The sequence below is a fragment of the Salvelinus sp. IW2-2015 genome, linkage group LG31 (assembly GCF_002910315.2).
Source record: "Salvelinus sp. IW2-2015 linkage group LG31, ASM291031v2, whole genome shotgun sequence".
Lineage (NCBI taxonomy): Eukaryota > Metazoa > Chordata > Actinopteri > Salmoniformes > Salmonidae > Salvelinus > Salvelinus sp. IW2-2015.
The window spans coordinates 20,243,217-20,262,483 of NC_036870.1; the positions used below are offsets into that span (position 1 = coordinate 20,243,217).

Sequence of the window (19,267 nt, forward strand, 5' to 3'; positions counted from 1 at the left end):
GAAGTGTCAGAACACACACGCCCGTACACACATAAGGCGCGTTCCTCAATTAAGGAGAGGCGATGCAACAACCAATGGGCGAACTCTACTGGTTCACGCCGAGTTCATAGACCAAGAAAGGTATCCAGAAACAGAAGAGAAAGCGAGACACCCCACTCAAAAAAACTATTCTGGTTCAATGAAAGTTCAATGAACTAAGTAGACAAGACCCAGCTGTGGGCATAATCTTAGAGCATGAATATAAAATGCTAATATCTTCAGCTGTGAGTGATGACAAAAAACAGCCTTGGTGACAATAATTTTGGAATTTGACTTCTGTGGGAATCGTCTCTATTGGAATTGTCTTTTTGGGCCATGATTCAGTTAAACTGCAGTACCGAAGCAATACTGTAGGTGCAGTCAAAAGCGTGCTTCCAGACTGGAACCTTGAGCCCTTGGTCTCAACCGCCGAGCTCATGCAGCAACGCTGCTCAATGACCAAAGGATTTTTTTGTGGAAAAAAAGAGTGAAGTACCAAGAGTTATGCTAATTATCTACATTTACGTGGGAGGTGTGAATTGCATGCCATTACCACTGCTATGTGACAGGTATCCTAGAATCCACATTAGCCTAGCCATTAGCCCAAACAAAGAAAACAATGTTTGTGCGTCCAGGTTAGAGGTCGACCGATTAATCGGAATGGCCGATTAATTAGGGCCGATTTCAAGTTTTCATAACAATCGGAAATCGGTATTTTTGGACACCGATTTTGCCTATTTTTTAAATATATTTTTGTACACCTTTATTTAATCTTTATTTAACTAGGCAAGTCAGTTAAGAACACATTCTTATTTTCAATGACGGCAGAACGATAGATTTTCACCTTGTCAGCTCGGGGGTCCAATCTTGCAACCTTACAGTTAACTAGTCCAACGCAATAACGACCTGGCTCTCTCTGGTTGCACTCCACAAGGAGACTGCCTGTTACGCGAATGCAGTAAGCCAAGGTAAGTTGCTAGCTAGCATTAAACTTATCTTGTAAAAAACAATCAATCAATCATAATCACTAGTTAACTACACATGGTTGATGATATTACTAGATATTATCTAGCGTGTCCTGCGTTGCATATAATCTGACTGAGCATACAAGTATCTAAGTATCTAAATGAGCGGTGGTAGGCAGAAGCAGGCACGTAAACATTCATTCAAACAGCATTTTCGTGCGTTTTGCCAGCAACTCTTCGTTGTGCGTCAAGCATTGCGCTGTTTATGACTTCAAGCCTATCAACTCCCGAGATGAGGCTGGTGTAACCGAAGTGAAATGGCTAGCTAGTTAGTGCGCGCTAATAGTGTTTCAAACGTCACTCGCTCTGAGCCTTCTAGTAGTTGGTCCCCTTGCTCTGCATGGGTAACGCTGCTTCGATGGTGGCTGTTGTCGTTGTGTTGCTGGTTCGAGCCCAGGGAGGAGCGAGGAGAGGGACGGAAGCTATACTGTTACACTGGCAATACTAAAGTGCCTATAAGAACATCCAATAGTCAAAGGTTAATGAAATACAAATGGTAGAGGGAAATAGTCCTATAATAACTACAACCTAAAACTTCTTACCTGAGAATATTGAAGACTCATGTTAAAAGGAACCACCAGCTTTCATATGTTCTCATGTTCTGAGCAAGGAACTTAAACGTTAGCTTTCTTACATAGCACATTGCACTTTTACTTCTCCAACACTTTGTTTTTGCATTATTTAAACCAAATTGAACATGTTTCATTATTTATTTGAGGCTAAATTGATTTTATTGATATTAAGTTAAAATAAGTGTTCATTCAGTATTGTTGTAATTGTCATTATTACAAATATATATATTTTTTTAAATCGGCCTCGACTTTTTTGGTCCTCCAATAATCGGTATTGGTGTTGAAAAATCATAATCGGTCGACCTCTAGTCCAGGTATACTTATATGGGTGAATCAACTTATGACATTATTTAATATGATTTAATACATGTTATTAACAAAGTTTGCTCCATTTGAAGTATAAATAAGTGATAATGCCGAGAAGCCGTGTTTGGAGGATATATTTGCCAGGGTGTTGTCGTCGAGGGCCGGCAAACCATGCCAATATATCCTTCAAACACTGGCTTCAAGGGCATTATCACTTTTATACATGGTTGGGTAGGTTACTTTCTAAATGTAATTCATTACAGTTACTAGTTACCTGTCCAAAATTGTAATCAGTAACGTAACTTTTGGATTTCCCAAACTCGGTAAGGTAATCTGATTACATTCAGTTACTTTTAGATTACTTTCCCCTTAAGAGGCATTAGAAGACAAAAATGTATGTTACCAATTTAACTACATCTATTGCAGGATAAATCAATGTTAAAGTTTACATAGCTGGCCACATATGGAGGTTAAATTTTACTTCATGGGTTGTTTATGTAGGCTTCTTCTAACCTATCACTTTCTACTACATATAATAATACGATTAAATTATATCTTTACATTAAAAACCAAAGTCTATCAGAATTCCAGTCATTCCATTAAATGTTATAGCCCTTGATCTTCAAGAATAGGACTTGGAAATATGGACGTATAGATGAGCCAAATTGTTCTACCTGAGCATGACCTCAAATCTAAGGATTTATTAGCCAGCCCTACTCCGTTTATGATTTTGTCGTCATGGAGGACTGATTGGGCTCATTAATAAATGCTGCGCTCATGGAATGGCATGTTTTGAGCACTACTGAAAAGTGCTATTTACATGTGAAAAATAAATGCCATATGCTGCATTTGCTATAGGCCTATTGTTTACCTTTTTGTTGGTGAAACTTTGATATCTTGATAATATGCAACTGTTTAAAAGGCAAATCCACAGATGAAACAATAACAAAACGGACGCCTGCCTCTGTTTTGGTAAAAAGCTAAGGGATGGGCCTGGAGAAATGTAACCACTCTCAAATTAATAGACAGAGCTATGGATGCAAGGACTGACCATCCATGATATCAACATTATTGTTTTAACCATGTTTTGAGGCTATACAGTGTTAGTTTACATTTACAATGTTTACAGACATTGGAGTAAAACAAGCTTATATTTTGGGTTCTCGTGGAGTGTGACATTTTAACTAAGATAATGAGGCATTTATAAGTTATATTCTTCAAGAATCAAAGTCCAAAATTGGATGTCATTTATTCATACTATTTCATCCTTCCACAAGATATAGTCCCGAAACAAATCTAGGGTTGCTACCCAAGCCGGTTGGTTTTCGTTCTATTTGTTCAGTTGCCAGAGACGCGATCCTGTCGTTCAGTCTTTTTGTTCTGTATCTATGGGTAGTCGTTTGTTTTAAATGTTCCATTACCGTACTGGTTGGCAACGTTCTTATCCCTTGCTTGCTAGCTAGCCAACTACGGCTAACTTACCGTTACGTCAAACAGTGCAGACAGAATAACAACAATAGCTGCATTTGTTTAAGCTGTTTTCTAGTGAAATTTATTTGGATACATCCATAACAATGTGCCAATGGGGCACAATTTCGCCTGGCATAGAAAATGTGCTCTTTCGTTAGGACACTGTTGTTCAAATGAGCTAGCCAACAACACAGCTAACACAATAACTTCAAGCTGAAAGACTGCAAACTAGCTGCGCTTCGTTTTACCTTTTTCAATTGACATTTCTTTGTATATAGCCATAAAAATGATGCCAGCTGATTCATAATTTCGACTGGCTGAGAACCGCTGCCTGCCTCTCTCTTTCGTCCTGACTCCCGACCCCTACGTTCATTATATGGCCGGGACAGTTGGAGATCGAATTAGAATATTTAAATAATGTTGCAAATATCGAAAAGACGGACAGTAAGTTTTACAAATCTTCGCTGTTGAAAACGAAATGTTAGTCTAAAAGAAATGTGAGATAATGTCTAGATGCCTTTTACAGTGGAGATCAAGTTTAGAACTTCCCTGCCTGGGCTGATGACAGTGGATTGTGCAGTCAGATGGAACAGAGTAAATAGGCATTTTTAAGGGAAATGTAAACACTATAGGAAGTAAATCTAATCAAAGATATGTATTGAATACACAAATACTAAACATGTGCATTTAACATAAAAACATCTCTATATTTAGTATTCTGATCGTCAGCGCCATTTTAAATCAGCAAATTGTCTGTGGTATTGAGTTTTTGCGCAGAGAGTGAATCGAAGAGAGTGAGGTTAGGTGCAGACAACGAAGATGGCAACAACAAGTAGTAATTCAAACATGAACTGTACAGCACCAGGCAGTATGAATTGGCTCCAAAAAAAACCTTGGTAAGCTACCATCGGCTGTCCAAGGACCCACAACTTTTGAAGAAGTGGTTCCATGTCCTGAAGAGGAATGACGTGCCAGCTCCAGCTAGCAGGATCTGCAGACAGCACTTCGTGGAGGCAGACTTAGCGATGATGGGCACTTTCGATGCGGCAACCGGGAGTTTCCGAATGGAAAGTAGTCATTGGCATACATTGAAGCCCTCTGTTTGCGCCTCTATTTTAAATTGAGGGTTATGGTGTAGGGGTTACCAACCATCATCAACATCGCTGACTTCGGAGTCAGATTTAGGATTGAATCATACTACACCGGCTCCGACGCTCGTTTTATGTGGCACGGGCTTGCAAACTACTAGACTACAAAAGGAAGCACAGACGCGAGCTGCCCAGTGACACGAGCCTACCAGACGAGCTAAATCACTTCTATAGTCACGGCCGTCGTAAGGAGGAGACCAAGGCGTAGCGTGGTATGCGTACATTCTTCTATATTAAGAATGAACACTAAACAAAACGTGAAGCTAATATGGATAGTGCAGACAGGCAACTAAACATAGATTAAGAACCCACAAATACCCAAGGGAAAATGGCAACCTAAAAATGGTCCCCAATCAGAGACAACGATAAACAGCTGCCTCTGATTGGGAACCACAATCAGGCCACCATAGACATACAAATACCTAGACCTACTAAACCCCTAGACTTACAAAAACCCTAGACAATACAAAACAAGCATACCCACCCTTGCCACACCCTGACCTAACCAAAATAATAAAGAAAACAGAGATAACTAAGGTCAGGGCGTGACATCTATGCTCGCTTCGAGGCAAGCAACACTGAGGCATGCATGAGAGCATCAGCTGTTCCACATGACTGTGTGATCACGCTCTCCGTAGCCGACGTGAGTAAGGCCTTTAAACAGGTCAACATACACAAGGCTGCGGGGCCAGACGGATTACCAGGACGTGTGCTCCGGGCATGTGCTGACCAACTGGCAGGTGTCTTCACTAACATTTTCATCATGTCCCTGATTAAGTCTGTAATACCAACATGTTTCAAGCAGACCACCATAGTCCCTATGCCCAAGAACACAAAGGCAACCTGCCTAAATGACTACAGACCCGTAGCACTCACGTCTGTAGCCATGAAGTGCTTTGAAAGGTTGGTAATGGCTCACATCAACACCATTATCCCAGAAACCGTAGACCCACTCCAATTTGCATACCGCCCAAACAGATCCACAGATGATCCAATCTCTATTGCACTCCACACTGCCCTTTCCCACCTGGACAAGAGGAACACTTACGTGAGAATGCTATTCATTGACTACAGCTCAGCGTTCAACACCATAGTACCCTCAAAGCTCATCACTAAGCTAAGGATCCTGGGACTAAACACCTCCCTCTGCAACTGGATCCTGGACTTCCTGACGGGCCGCCCCCCAGGTGGTGAGGGTAGGTAGCTACACATCTGCCACGCTGATCCTCAACACTGGAGCTCCCCAGGGGTACGTGCTCAGTCCCCTCCTGTACTCCCTGTTCACCCACGACTGACGACTGCATGGCCAGGCACGACTCCAACACCATCATTAAGTTTGCCGACGACAAAAATACCGATTTCCAATTGTTATGAAAACTTGAAATCGGCCCCGATTAATCAGTCGACCTCTAGTCCAAACACACCAAGACAGTCGTGAAGAGGGCACAACAAAGCCTACTCCCCCTCAGGAAAGTTAAAAGATTTGTCATGGGTCCTGAGATCCTCAAAAGGTTCTACAGCGCCTCCTGGGTGGGGTAGTGGTCTAAGGCACTGCATCGCAGTGCTAGCTGTGCCACCAGAGACTCTGGGTTCGAGCCCAGGCTCTGTCGCAGTCGGCCGCGACCGGGAGGTCCATGGGGCGACGCACAATTGGCCCAGCGTCATCCGGGTTAGGGAGGGTTTGGCCGGTAGGGATATCCTTGTCTCATCGCTCACTAGCGACTCCTGTGGCGGGCCGGGCGCAGTGTGCGCTGACCAGGTCGCTAGGTGTACGGTGTTTCCTCCGACACATTGGTGCGGCTGGCTTCCGGGTTGGATGCGCGCTGTGTTAAGAAGCAGTGCGGCTTGGTTGGGTTGTGTTTCGGAGGACGCATGGCTCTCGACCTTCGTCTCTCCTGAGCCTGTACAGGAGTAGTAGCGATGAGACAAGACAGTAACTACTAACAATTGGATACCATGAAATTGGGGAGAAAAAGGGGGTTAAAAAAATGAAAATGTAAAAAGGTTCTACAGCTGCAACATCGAGAGCATCCTGACTGGTTGCATCACTGCCTGGTACGGCAACTGCTCGGCCTCTGACACTACAGATGGTAGTGCTATCGGCCCTGTACATCACTGGGGCTAAGCTGCCTGCCATCCAGGACCTCTACACCAAGTGGTGTCAGAGGAAGGCCCTAAAAATTGTCAAAGACCCCAGCCACCCAAGTCATAGACTTTTCTCTCTACTACCGCATGGCAAGCGGTACCAGAGTGCCAAGTCTAGGACTTCTCAACAGTTTTACCAAGCCATAAGACTCCTGAACAGGTAATCAAATGGCTACCCGAACTATTTGCGTCTAGGACTTCTCAACAGTTTTACCAAGCCATAAGACTCCTGAACAGGTAATCAAATGGCTACCCGGACTATTTGCATTGTGTGCCCACCCCACCCCTTTTTTTACACTGCTGCTACTCTCTGTTTATCATATATGCATAGTCACTTTAACTATACATTCATGTACATACTACCTCAATTGGGCCGACCAACCAGTGCTCCCGCACATTGGTTAACCGGGCTATCTGCATTGTGTCCCACCCACCACCACCCGCCAACCCCTCTTAAGCTACTGCTACTCTCTGTTCATCATATATGCATAGTCACTTTAACCATATCTACATGTACATACTACCTCAATCAGCCTGACTAACCGGTGTCTGTATGTAGCCTCGCTACTTTTGTAGCCTCGCTACTGTATATAGCCTGTCTTTTTACCGTTGTTTTATTTCTTTACCTACCTATTGTTCACCTAATACCTTTTTTGCACTATTGGTTAGAGCCTGTAAGTAAGCATTTCACTGTAAGGTACAACACCTGTTGTATTCAGTGCACGTGACAAATAAACTTTGATTTGATTCGAAGCAAAAGCGACTGCGGTCATGACTGTTGTTGACTTGGCTAGCATTAGACACTGGACAACTTTGTTGCAACTCTAGGTAACTAGCTAATTGCGTCTGAAGTGTTTTGTGTAACATCTCCCAGCAAATAACGTTAGCAAGCAACTCAACTGCAACTAAAATTGCTACATAGTTTATCCGTGTACTCCTGTTATTAGGTAGTTACTGTAGCGAGCTTCCACCTCAGATAGTGAAGTACTGTAATACATTTTGTTGACAGATTTGATTTTGTAATGTTTTGTTAGCTCCACCTCATTTAGCTAGACTGAAGTTGACATAGCGAATGTTTGCTGAAAAATAAATGTCTCCCTGTATTTGGACTGTGTGTGTGCGTGTGGACAAACCATACAAGACAGGTAGCTTGTTAATGCCAACTGATATATTTGGGTTCAGTTGGCTTAACAAAAAGTTTGTGTGGCACGGGCTTGCAAACTATGTGTTTTCAGGATGACATCTTCATCCATGAAAAGGTTTTCATCCTGGAGGAGACTGTGCAGGAGGCAGAGGAGGTACATTCAAATCCATGTTATTTCTAAGGCTATTGTTTATTTCAAGACACCATCTGTCATCCCTGAGGCCATTTTGGATATAAAATGGACAATTTACAGTATATGCAGTGACTCTTGAATATAACTATAGCCTAATAGATGTCTTAATTGTTTTCTATCAACAGGAAGGAACGGTTAGTACAGCATGCCAAACTGACCCCTGGGTGCCAGAGTGTTCCTGTGCTGCGGTGGAGAAGAGGTCCACCGGGACCATCATTAAAGAGCTCGGGGCCCAGCTCACAATCATCGCTCACAACCATCAGTATACAACCGAGTCCTGCCCCTATATGCCACAGATGGAGCTGACGGAGAGCGAGATCAGTGAAGACCAGAACTCGCTGTATGAACCTGAGAGCTCAGAATCACTATCATCACAGTGCGAACCAAGATATACTATCGATCACTTTGGGGGAGCGGGATGGTGTTCTGAAAATGGAGAGGAGCAGGCCATTCAACAGCGAATTCAAAGATACACCCATCCACAAAGGGAATCAGAGTGGAATTGTTTTTACACTGATTTTTTTTACCTGTTTCAACAGACCTGCTACCTTGTCCCGGTCCTGCTGTTTCGACTCTCTCTCTCAACCTATGAATGCTCAGCTATGAAAAGCCATTTGCTCCTGAGGTGCTGAACTGTTGCACCCTATATAACCACTGTGGTTATTATTTTCATGTAAAAAGGGCTTTTGTAAAATACATTTGATTGATTGTTTGCTGTGCTGGATGCTGTGTATTCACTAACTGTCTGAGTGATGGGACATTTTATAGCATCAGTAACATATTTTTGTGTGTATTTCATCTGCATTTTAACTTCTTAAAGTGGCAATCTGCAGTAGAAGCATTAACAAAGTGTCTCCCTGTTCCTCTTTCAGTAAAAAGCTGAGGGATGGGTCTGGAGAAATGTAGCTACTCTCAAATTCATAGACAGAGCTATAGATGCAAGGACTGACCATCCATGATATCAACATTGCAATCCTGTTTCTGTGATCTATTTCCACTACCATCTACCCAGTTTGCTTTAGATAAAGGCGTCTGCTAAATGGCATACATTATTAAAGTCTACTTTGACTCTGCCAACTGGCTGCCCAGTGTAGTTACCATTCCTTTCCAATAGATGGCAGCCAAAGCTAGTTGAAGTCACTATAGCCACAGGGACACAGGTTTAGTGCACGTTGAAGGTAGTTTTATCTTCAAAGCAAATTTATCTGGTTATGCTTGAACCTGTTGTTATAGTGGACAAGCTAACTAATACTATTTTTACATAAGTTGCAGGCATTAGGTCTTGAAAAAAAGCAGGCTAGATTGACTAAGTTAACTGGTTTTATTTAAACCCTATGTAAATGCCTTTGTTTCTGGGTTGCGTGCCTTATGGAAGAAACGGCACACGCAGGGATGAGACAACGTACACCTCGTCCAATTCTCCCCTGTGCCCATAGGGTGAACTGGCGATAAACTGCCAACCTGTATGCTCTGCAAACAAAATCACAATGTATTTATAATGAACACGCCCCATTATTGGTTAGAATGAGATTTCATGACGCTGTCAGCGATTCGAACCCTGGTTGTGTAATCAAAAGCTAAATGTGTTCCCATCACGCCAAACAGCGCTGGTGAAAAATACTGATTATATATACTGAGCACCTACTCACTATTGATATTAACCTTAAACAATATATAATCAAGCAACATTTCAGCAATTATTTAACTGGTATATCTGCTGCTGACTGGTCGAGTAACCCCTTCTGCCAGGAAGTCCTTCATAAGGATTAGTGGTGCATGTATACTAGATAGCTGTAAATTGCAGCCTGTCGCTTCAGCACGCCCACCACCATGTTCGATCGTGTGTCAAAAATTCTTCATAGCATGTTTGTATGGTCTGGTTATTAAATAGGTACATAGTTCAATAGTAATATCCTCTAAAACTCAAATGAGCTAGATAGTTGGCTAGCTAGCTATCTAGCAAACTTCACATACTGTATAGATAGCTAGCTAAGTTAATTAAATATCACCAGCTACCTAATTTCATATTAGCTAGCAATCTTGATGTATTTATCACTGTAAAAAACAAACTCCAAATGCATTTATAGGTAGCTAGCTAACAGCCATGGAGGAGGGTGAAAGGATAGCAGCCCCAACTGTCAAAGTGAGAGAGTAGGCTATTCTGGATAGGGCAGGTACTTTTGTGTAGTTCCTATCCCTAGATCAACTCATCATCAAGCTTCAAGTGGTATTTATGTATTCATTTGTGATGCTATCCTTGATATGATCCTGTTATTGTTACATGCTACACATGCACATACAGCTGAAGTCGGAAGTTTACATACACTTAGGTTGGAGTCATTAAAACTAGTTTTTCAACCACTCCACAAATTTCTTGTTAACAAACTATAGTTTTGGCAAGTCAGTTAGGACATCTACTTTGTGCCTGACACAAGCAATTTTTCCAACAATTGTTTACAGATTATTTCACTTTATAATTCACTGTATCACAATTCCAGTGGGTCAGAAGTTTACATGCACTAAGTTGACTGTGCCTTTAAACAGCTTGGAAAATTACAGAACATTATGTCATGGTTTTAGAAGCTTCTGATAGGCTAATTGACATAATTTGAGTCAATAGGAGGTGTACCTGTGGATGTATTTCAAGGCCTACCTTCAAACTCAGTGCCTCTTTGCTTAACATCATGGGAAGAAAATCAGCCAAGACCTCAGAAAAAACATTGTAGACCTCCACAAGTCTGGTTCATCCTTGGGAGCAATTTCCAAACATCTGACGGTACCACATTCATCTGTACAAACAATAGTATGCAAGTATAAACACTATGGGACCACGCACCCGTCATACCGCTCAGGAAGGAGACGCGTTCTGTCTCCTAGAGATGAACGTACTTTGGTGCGAAAGATGCAAATCAATCCCAGAACAACAGCAAAGTACCTTGTGAAGATGCTGGAGGAAACAGGTACAAAAGTATCTATATCCACAGTAAAACGAGTCCTATATATCGACATAACCTGAAAGGCCGCTCAGCAAGGATGAAGCCACTGATCCAAAACCGCCATAAAAAGCCAGACTATGGTTTGGTTTGCAACTGCACATGTGGACAAATATGTACTTTTTGGAGAAATGTCCTCTGGTCTGATGAAACAAAAATAGAACTGTTTGGCCGTCATGACCATCGTTATGTTTAGAGGAAAAAGGGGGAGGCTCTGCATGCTGAATAACACCATCCCAACCGTGAAGCACGGGGTGGCAGCATCATGTTGGGGGGGGGGGGTGCTCTGGTGCAGGAGGGACTGGTGCACTTCACAAAATAGATGGCATCATGAAGTAGGAAAATTATGTGGAGATATTGAAGCAACATCTCAAGACATCAGTCAGGAAGTTTAAGCTTGGTCACAAATGTGTCACGTTCCTGACCTGTTTTATGTTATTTTTGTATGTGTTTAGTTGGTCAGGGCGTGAGTTGGGGTGGGCATTCTATGTTTTGTGTTTCTATGTTTAGGTCACTTGTAATTAGCCTTATATGGTTCTCAATCAGAGACAGGTGTTTGACGTTTTCCTCTGATTGAGAACCATATATAGGTTGGCTGTTCACACTGTTTGTTTGTGGGTGATTGTCTTCCGTGTCTGTGTCTGCGCACCACACGGGACTGTTTCGTTTGTTCGTTCGTTTGATGTAGTCTGTTCCTGTTCGTGAGTTCTTCGTGTAGTTATGTAAGTTCCATGTTCAGGTCTGTCTACGTCGTTTTGTTATTTTGTAATTTTCCAAGTGTTTTTTCGTGTTCGTCTTTGTCTTGAAATAAATTCAATATGTCATCACACCTCGCTGCATTTTGGTCGAATCCTTTCTCCTCCTCTTCGGATGAAGAGGAGGAGGAGAACCGTTACAAAATGGGTCTTCCAAATGGACAATGACCCCGCGCATACTTCCAAAGTTGTGGCAAAATGGTTTAAGGACAACAAAGTCAAGGTATTGGAGTGGCCATCACAAAGCCCTGACCTCAATCCTATAGAACATTTGTGGGCAGAACTGAAAAAGCGTGTGTGAGCAAGGAGGCCTACAAACCTGACTAGGTTACATTTCACATTCTTAAAATAAAGTGGTGATGCTAACTGACCTAAGACAGGGAATTTTTACTAGGATTGAATGTCAGGAATTGTGAAAATCTGAGTTTAAGTGTATTTGGCTAAGGTGTATGTAAACTTCTGACTTCAACTGTATGTGTGCCCATGCATCTATCAATCCAATGTTATCATGATTTGTCATCAGGGATATTATACTTTAGTAATCCACAATGACCTGGTGATGTAAAACTCTAATTACATTGTCTTCCATATTCCTACAGATACCTTGTAACTGGGGATTCCTTCAAAATGATTGCCTACAGTTAATGTGTAGGGCACTGCAAGGTTGGGTGACCAGGGCCATCTGGGACTGCCTCCTGAAGGAATTCAGGTGTGTGAAAGCTACCTGTGTCCTGCATAACTTCATGAGGATGGACACGAGGAACAGGAGGGGATCTGCAGCTCGCAACCGTGTGCCAGAGGAGAAGTCTGCTGCTCTGCAGGATGTTTCAAGGATGGGATACAACAACGCAGCAAGAGAGGCAATCCATGTGCTGGAGATCTTCACCTCCTACTTCTTAGAAGAGGGTGCTGTTCCCTGGCAATACCATAGACTACACTATGCACAACCAAAGGCTCTTTTAAGAGCCATTCACATTGCAATAAGAGTATTCTTCCATTTACTAAGCTATGTCAACTGCAGTTATTCAATTCAGTTTCTCTCCCTTTGATATCTACTTCTCAGGTGAGGCTGCTGTTTAGGTAAGGGTGTGATGTCTGTACAAAAACAAAACAGACTATTTTAAATCACCCATATTGAAAAAATGTAGAACAATTAGACACCCTATAACCCACACCTACACACTCATTTATCAATCTGATTGATGGATTGTGTTGTGCAGTAAGCAGGCTCAGGTGTATAACTGTGGCTCCTTCCACCTTCAAAGAATAGGCAAGAGGGCCAACCATGGAGAATAGTAAGACACTTCATTATTTCTATAACTACGCTATATTTGTCCTCGTGTGTCCGTTCATGTTTTTCAGCATAATGTACTCTGCAGCCACACACACAGATTCCTGTTGAACACTGTCTCTTTAACTACCTTATTTTCTCAATAACAGTCTCTCTCCTTCACTACATCCCTCTCTCCTCTTCTCCCTAAATCCTCTACTTTATATCAGTTGTGTCGGTGAACTCCTCCCGCATATGAACTGGCTATATAGAGGGCACAGCACGATCAGAGGTGAGGTCACTTGGTCAGGTCAACAGGAAGTATTATTAAAGAGATGCTTTACATTTAAATACAGATAGAGATGCAGTAGTCCCATAGTTACTGATCCAAGGTCAGTTTTGCATTTCACCTCCTGATTATTATGATGACTAACAATGTTAAAATAAAAACACAAGGCTTTAACATGCTCTCTCTGTCTCTCTCCATCTGTCTCTCGTCTGCAGATATGTTTTGATGTGAGAGAGGATGCCAACCCCAAGTCCTATCATCGCCACCTCACCCTCTTTTAAGATAACCTTCGGGCCGACTAGACAATATTATGTAATTGTGATGAACTGAGAGAATATTTGGGTTGCACTGTGATTCATTAATCATATGCTGCCTTCCCTGCTCCTATGTTCTTACCCTTTGTCTTTAACACCTCTCTTGCCACCTCTTTCTTCCTCTGTTTTTATAAAGCACAACAGATGTGCATTGAAGTACAGATTGAACTTGTTTTTATAATATTACAGTTATAATATTTATAATGCTTGTATTTATAACACTTGGATAATGAACTTCTTTCAATGAAGCGTTTCACCTTCTCTACGGGTTGAAATTAAGTCTCTCATTTGATGAAATACTACACCTATCCTGTTTATCAGATCAATGCAGATGAAGGGCATTAGATATTGAGATGAACCGGTTTTAGAGTACCTCCATCCCAGTCTCAAATCTTTGGAAGACTGAAACAGGTTTCCCTCATGAATTTCCCTGTATTTAGCGCCATCCATCATTCCTTAAATTCGGACCAATTTCCAGTCCCTGCCGATGAAAAACATCCCCTGCTGTGGGGATGATGTTCTCGGGGTGATGAGAGGTATTGGGTTTGCGCCAGACATAGCGTTTTCCTTGATGGATTAAAACCTAAATTCTAGTCTCATTTGACCAGAGTACCTTCTTCCATATGTTTGGGGAGTCTCCCACATGCCTTTTGGCGAACACCAAACGTGTTTGCTTATTTTTTTCTTTAAGAAATTGCTTTTTCTGGCCACCCTTCCGTAAAGCCCAACTCTGTGGAGTGTATGGCTTAAAGTGGTCCTATGGACAGATACTCCAATCTCCGCTGTGGAGCTTTGCAGCTACTTCAGAGTTATCTTTGGTCTCTTCGTTGTCTCTCTGATTAATGCCCTCATTGCCTGGTCCGTGAGTTTTGGTGGGCGGCCCTCTCTTGGCAAGTTTGTTGTGGTGCCATATTCTTTCAATTTTTTAATAATGGATTTAATTGTGCTCTGTGGGATGTTCAAAGTTTCTGATATTTTTTTATAACCCAACCCTGATCTGTACTTCTCCACAACTTTGTTCCTGACCTGTTTGGAGAACTCATTGGTCTTCATGGTGCCACTTGCTTGGTGGTCTCCCTTGCTTAGTGGTGTTGCACTCTGGGGCCTTTCAGAACAGGTGTATATATACTGAGATCATGTGACAGATCATGTGACACTTAGATTGCACAGAGGTGGACTTTATTTAACTAATTATGTGACTTCTGAAGGTAATTGATTGCACCAGATCTTATTTAGGGGCTTCATAGCAAAGGGGGTGAATACACATGCACACACCACTTTTCCGGTTTAAATTTTTTAGATTTTCTTTAAACAAGATTTTTTTTAAATTTCACTTCACCAATTTGGATTATTTTGTGTATGTCCATTACATGAAATCCAAATAAAAATACATTTAAATTACAGGTTGTAATGCAACAAAATAGGAAAAATGCCAAGGGGGATGAATACTTTTGCAAGGCACTGTACATCCACTGTTTCACAAGACGACAGCCTGGTTTGCTGGTTGTTTCAGGAGTCCCTAAAACATTAAACAACCAGAATTACAATTTCATACTCATGTCACAACACCAATAAAGATAGCCAGCTAGCTGGCTAATGTTAGCTAGTCAGCTAGCTTGCTAAATCACGATTTTCGTAAATTAACTTGATGATTAAAAAAATATACAGAATCGTTTGTCTCTACATTAACTAACATATTCCTGTCAACTGTACATTTTTTGCATGATTTGTTATGACGTTATAATCACTTACATTTGCTTCCATCCTAGTATTTCTGTCAGCCATCCTTGCTGAAGAAAGTCTCCAGCCTTGGGTCGCATAGCGTCAAATTCGTCATGGGAACCACTCTATATGATTGGTCATCGCCCAGCGGTTGCCGCTGGTGATTTGCATAAAGTTGGGAAAAGTTTAGCTTTTTCACTGCCTCCAATGCCACCTTCGCACCGCCCGAAGGTTCCTCACCCTCTCCGCTTCCCTTCCATTGAAATGAGTGGGAAGCGGCGATACACCGCGTGGCTTCCTGTGCTAGTGTATCATGCCCGTGACACGTCCAATTAATATATTGCCATTCAGACAGACTGACAGGAACCTCTGTCTGGATGTAATACAGCCAATACAGCTAAGATCTCTCTACAGCACACAGTCACAATTACTGAAGATAATAGCGGACGATGTTGACACTCCTATTTGCCATATTTTCAATTTAAGCCTACTAGAATGTGTGTGCCCCCAGGCTTGGAGGGAAGCAAAAGTCATTCCGTTACCCAAGAATAGTAAAGCCCCCTTTACTGGCTCAAATAGCCAACCAATCAGCCTGTTGACAACCCTTAGTAAACTTTTGGAAAAATTGTGTTTGACCAGATACAATGCTATTTTACAGTAAACAAATGGACAACAAACTTTCAGCATGCTTATAGGGAAGGACATTCAACAAGCACAGCATTTACACAAATGACTGATGATTGGCTGAGAGAAATTGATGATGAAAAGATTGTGGGGGCTGTTTTGTTAGACTTCAGTGCGGCTTTTGACTTTATCGATCATAGTCTGCTGCTGAAAAATGTGTTATGGCTTACACCACCTGCTATATTGTGGATATAGAGTTACCTGTCTAACAGAACACAGAGGGTGTCACACCCTGATCTGTTTCACCTGTCATTGTGCTTGTCTCCACCCCCCTCCAGGTGTCGCCCATCTTCCACATTATCCCCTGTGTATTTATATCTGTGATTTCTGTCTGTCTGTCCCAGTTTGTCTTGTTTGTCAAGTCAACCAGCATTTTTGTCTCAGCTCCTGCTTTCCCCAGTCTCTTTTTTCTCGCCCTCCTGGTTTTGACCCTTGCCTGTCCTGACTCTGAGCCCGTCTGCCTGACCACTCTGCCTGCCCCTGAGTCTGCCTGCCGTCCTGTACCTTTGCCCCACCTCTGGATTATTGACCTCTGCCTACCCTGACCCTGCCTGCCGTCCTGTACCTTTGCCCCACCTCTCGATTACTGACCCCTGTCTGCCCTTGACCTGTCTTTTGCCTGCCCCTGTTGGATTATTAAACAGTTGTCTGCATCTGGGTCTTTCCAATCTTTACTTATGGCATGTCACTGTGTATGCGGATGACTCAACACTATACATGTCAGCTACTACAGTGACTGAAATGATCGCAACACTTAAGAGTTGCAGTTAGTTTCAGAGTGAGTGGCATGAAATACGTTAGTTAGGGTTTAGTGAATGAGGACTAAATCTTGTAATAAATAATGTGGAAATTGAGCAAGTTGAGGTGCCTAAACTGAAGTAACCCTGGATTGTAAACTGTCACGGTCAAAACATATTGATACAACAGTAGCTAAGATGGGGAGTATGTCCATAATAAAGTGCTGCTCTACCTTCTTAACAGCACTATCAAGAGGGCAGGTCCTACAGGCCCTAGTTTTGTCAAACCTGGACTACTGTTCAGTCGTGTGGTCAGGTGCCACAAAAAATGACTTAGGAAAATTGCAATTGGCTCAGAACAGGGCAACACGGCTGGCCCTTGGATGTACACAGAGAGCTAATATTAATAATATGCATGTCAATCTCTCCTGGCTCAAAGTGGAGGAGAGATTAACTTCATCACTACTTGTATTTATGACATTGTATTTATGACATGTTGAATGCACCGACCTGTCAGTTTCAACTACTGGTGCACAGCTCGGACACTGTCATGGAAAATTACATAATTAGTCATGCTATCCTGTGTTTTACTGCTTAAAGAATAGTCTCTTGTTATATGCTAGTTTTTTCTAACCAGATTAAGATGGATTAGAAGGAGCATTTAACAATTAAATGACATTCCAATTGAGTCACCACAATCCTCGAAACTTGAAAAGTCACCGCGGGTTAATTCCTTGGTATGGGGCATTGGAAAATGGCCATGTTTTAGATCGATTAGGATATAATTTAGAATCTTTGGTAAATTTAAAGAATAGTCTCTTGTTATATGCTAGTGTTTTTCTAACCTGATACAAACTTGTCTTTGTGTGACTTAGTTATAAAACTGGGCTTACAGCTAAGAGACGTTTGGGTGCAACCGCAGCATGTGAAAACCCGTGTGTTTACTATCTACAGAAAGTCACATGTATGGAACCTTGCAGAACAAGGTACAATATAGTGTTTGTTGTTGTGAGTGCAGTTAGCACGAGGGCTCAACCATCTTTCTTAAAGTCTGCACAGAGAACTAATTACCTTTTACACACTATCTGCTGACTGCCACGTATACAGAAAGGGGTTGTATTTACCAGCAGAGACCTGGCTATGTTTGTTAAGCTTTCAACTCTGAACTATTCTTGGTGATGCTGATTGCTTCATTTTTGCAAATCTTATAATAAAGCTGTTGTTGGAAGAATTTAAAGTCTCTCTCTTCCTCTAGAATTTCCCTGACAACACCCATTTATACCCCACAAGACATGCCACAAGAGGTCTCTTCACAGTCCCCAAATCCAGAACAGACTATGGGAGGCGCGCAGTATTACATATAGCCATGACTACATGGAACTCTATTCCACATCAAGTAACTGATGCAAGCAGTAAAATTAGATTTTTAAAAACTGGGGAAAAACACCTTATGGTACAGTGGTAACTGTGAAGCAACACTAACATAGGCAGACACATGCATACACACACACACGATAATATATGCACTATACACACACACGTACACATGGACTTTGTACTGTAGATATGTGGTGGAGTAGGGGCCTGAGGGCACACAGTGTGTTGTGAAATCTGTGAATGTGTTGTAATGTTTTTTTAAATTGTATAAACTGACTTAATTTTGCTGGACACAAGGAAGATTAGCTGCTGCCTTAGCAGCATAATAAATACAAATATAAATAATCATACTCTCGCCATTATCTGGCAGCATCCACACTCACAACAGTTTGTGTTTGGCTACGTCGACCCTCTAGCTGAGGTGTTTCAGGCGGCATGCCTGTGTTGTTACTGCTACGAGAACAAACTCTTTGATCTGAGGCAACGATCGGCTCAAACATGAACAGTTTCAGTAGGTTTATTGTCTCCCTAACTAACATTATTTCAATATCTGTAATAAACTCATACTCAGCCTCGGAGCTACTCGGTAATTTCAGCCATTTTTGGGAGTTCCAAAATTGTCTCTCCTGCCAGTGACGCAAAAATGCCAATACGGCGATTTACAGTAACAGTCAGCTGGCATTCTAAATCCTAGTGTTTCCATTTCCCTTTAACTTCATACGTTTAGCCTGTGGTACCTTGTGGAATAGACACTTGCTGGAATGAGCTTTTAACTAATCAGCATTCAGGATTAGACATACCCGTTGTATAAAAGAAAAATAAACATCATTACATGAAACAAAACATTTAGTCATTTTTGAGACTACAAGAAATAGGTTTACCACTATGTTAAACAACTGCAATAATGTATGCGTTGGTTTTCAACAGCATGGTGGCTATTGTAGTCTTTTGACTGTAGAAAAACAGGGATCTCTAAAGTTGTGCCAGTATGCTCAGGCAGCACGCGAGGGAGGGAGGGGCAACTGTGCAGGCACCATAGCTAATCGGTCTGGAACTCACCCATACACATAATTTACACAGCACACAAATGCACTTGAAACAGCAG

General features: G+C 41.9%; 1 long non-coding RNA gene across 1 annotated transcript; it reads left to right on the forward strand.

The window, feature by feature from the left end:
• The first annotated feature begins 924 nt into the window (after positions 1-924).
• Positions 925-8,564, forward strand: LOC111956235 (uncharacterized). Its single transcript, XR_002876226.2, has 3 exons — positions 925-986; positions 7,920-7,982; positions 8,147-8,564. It is a non-coding gene; the product is annotated as an uncharacterized lncRNA (long non-coding RNA).
• Positions 8,565-19,267: the final 10,703 nt, after the last annotated feature.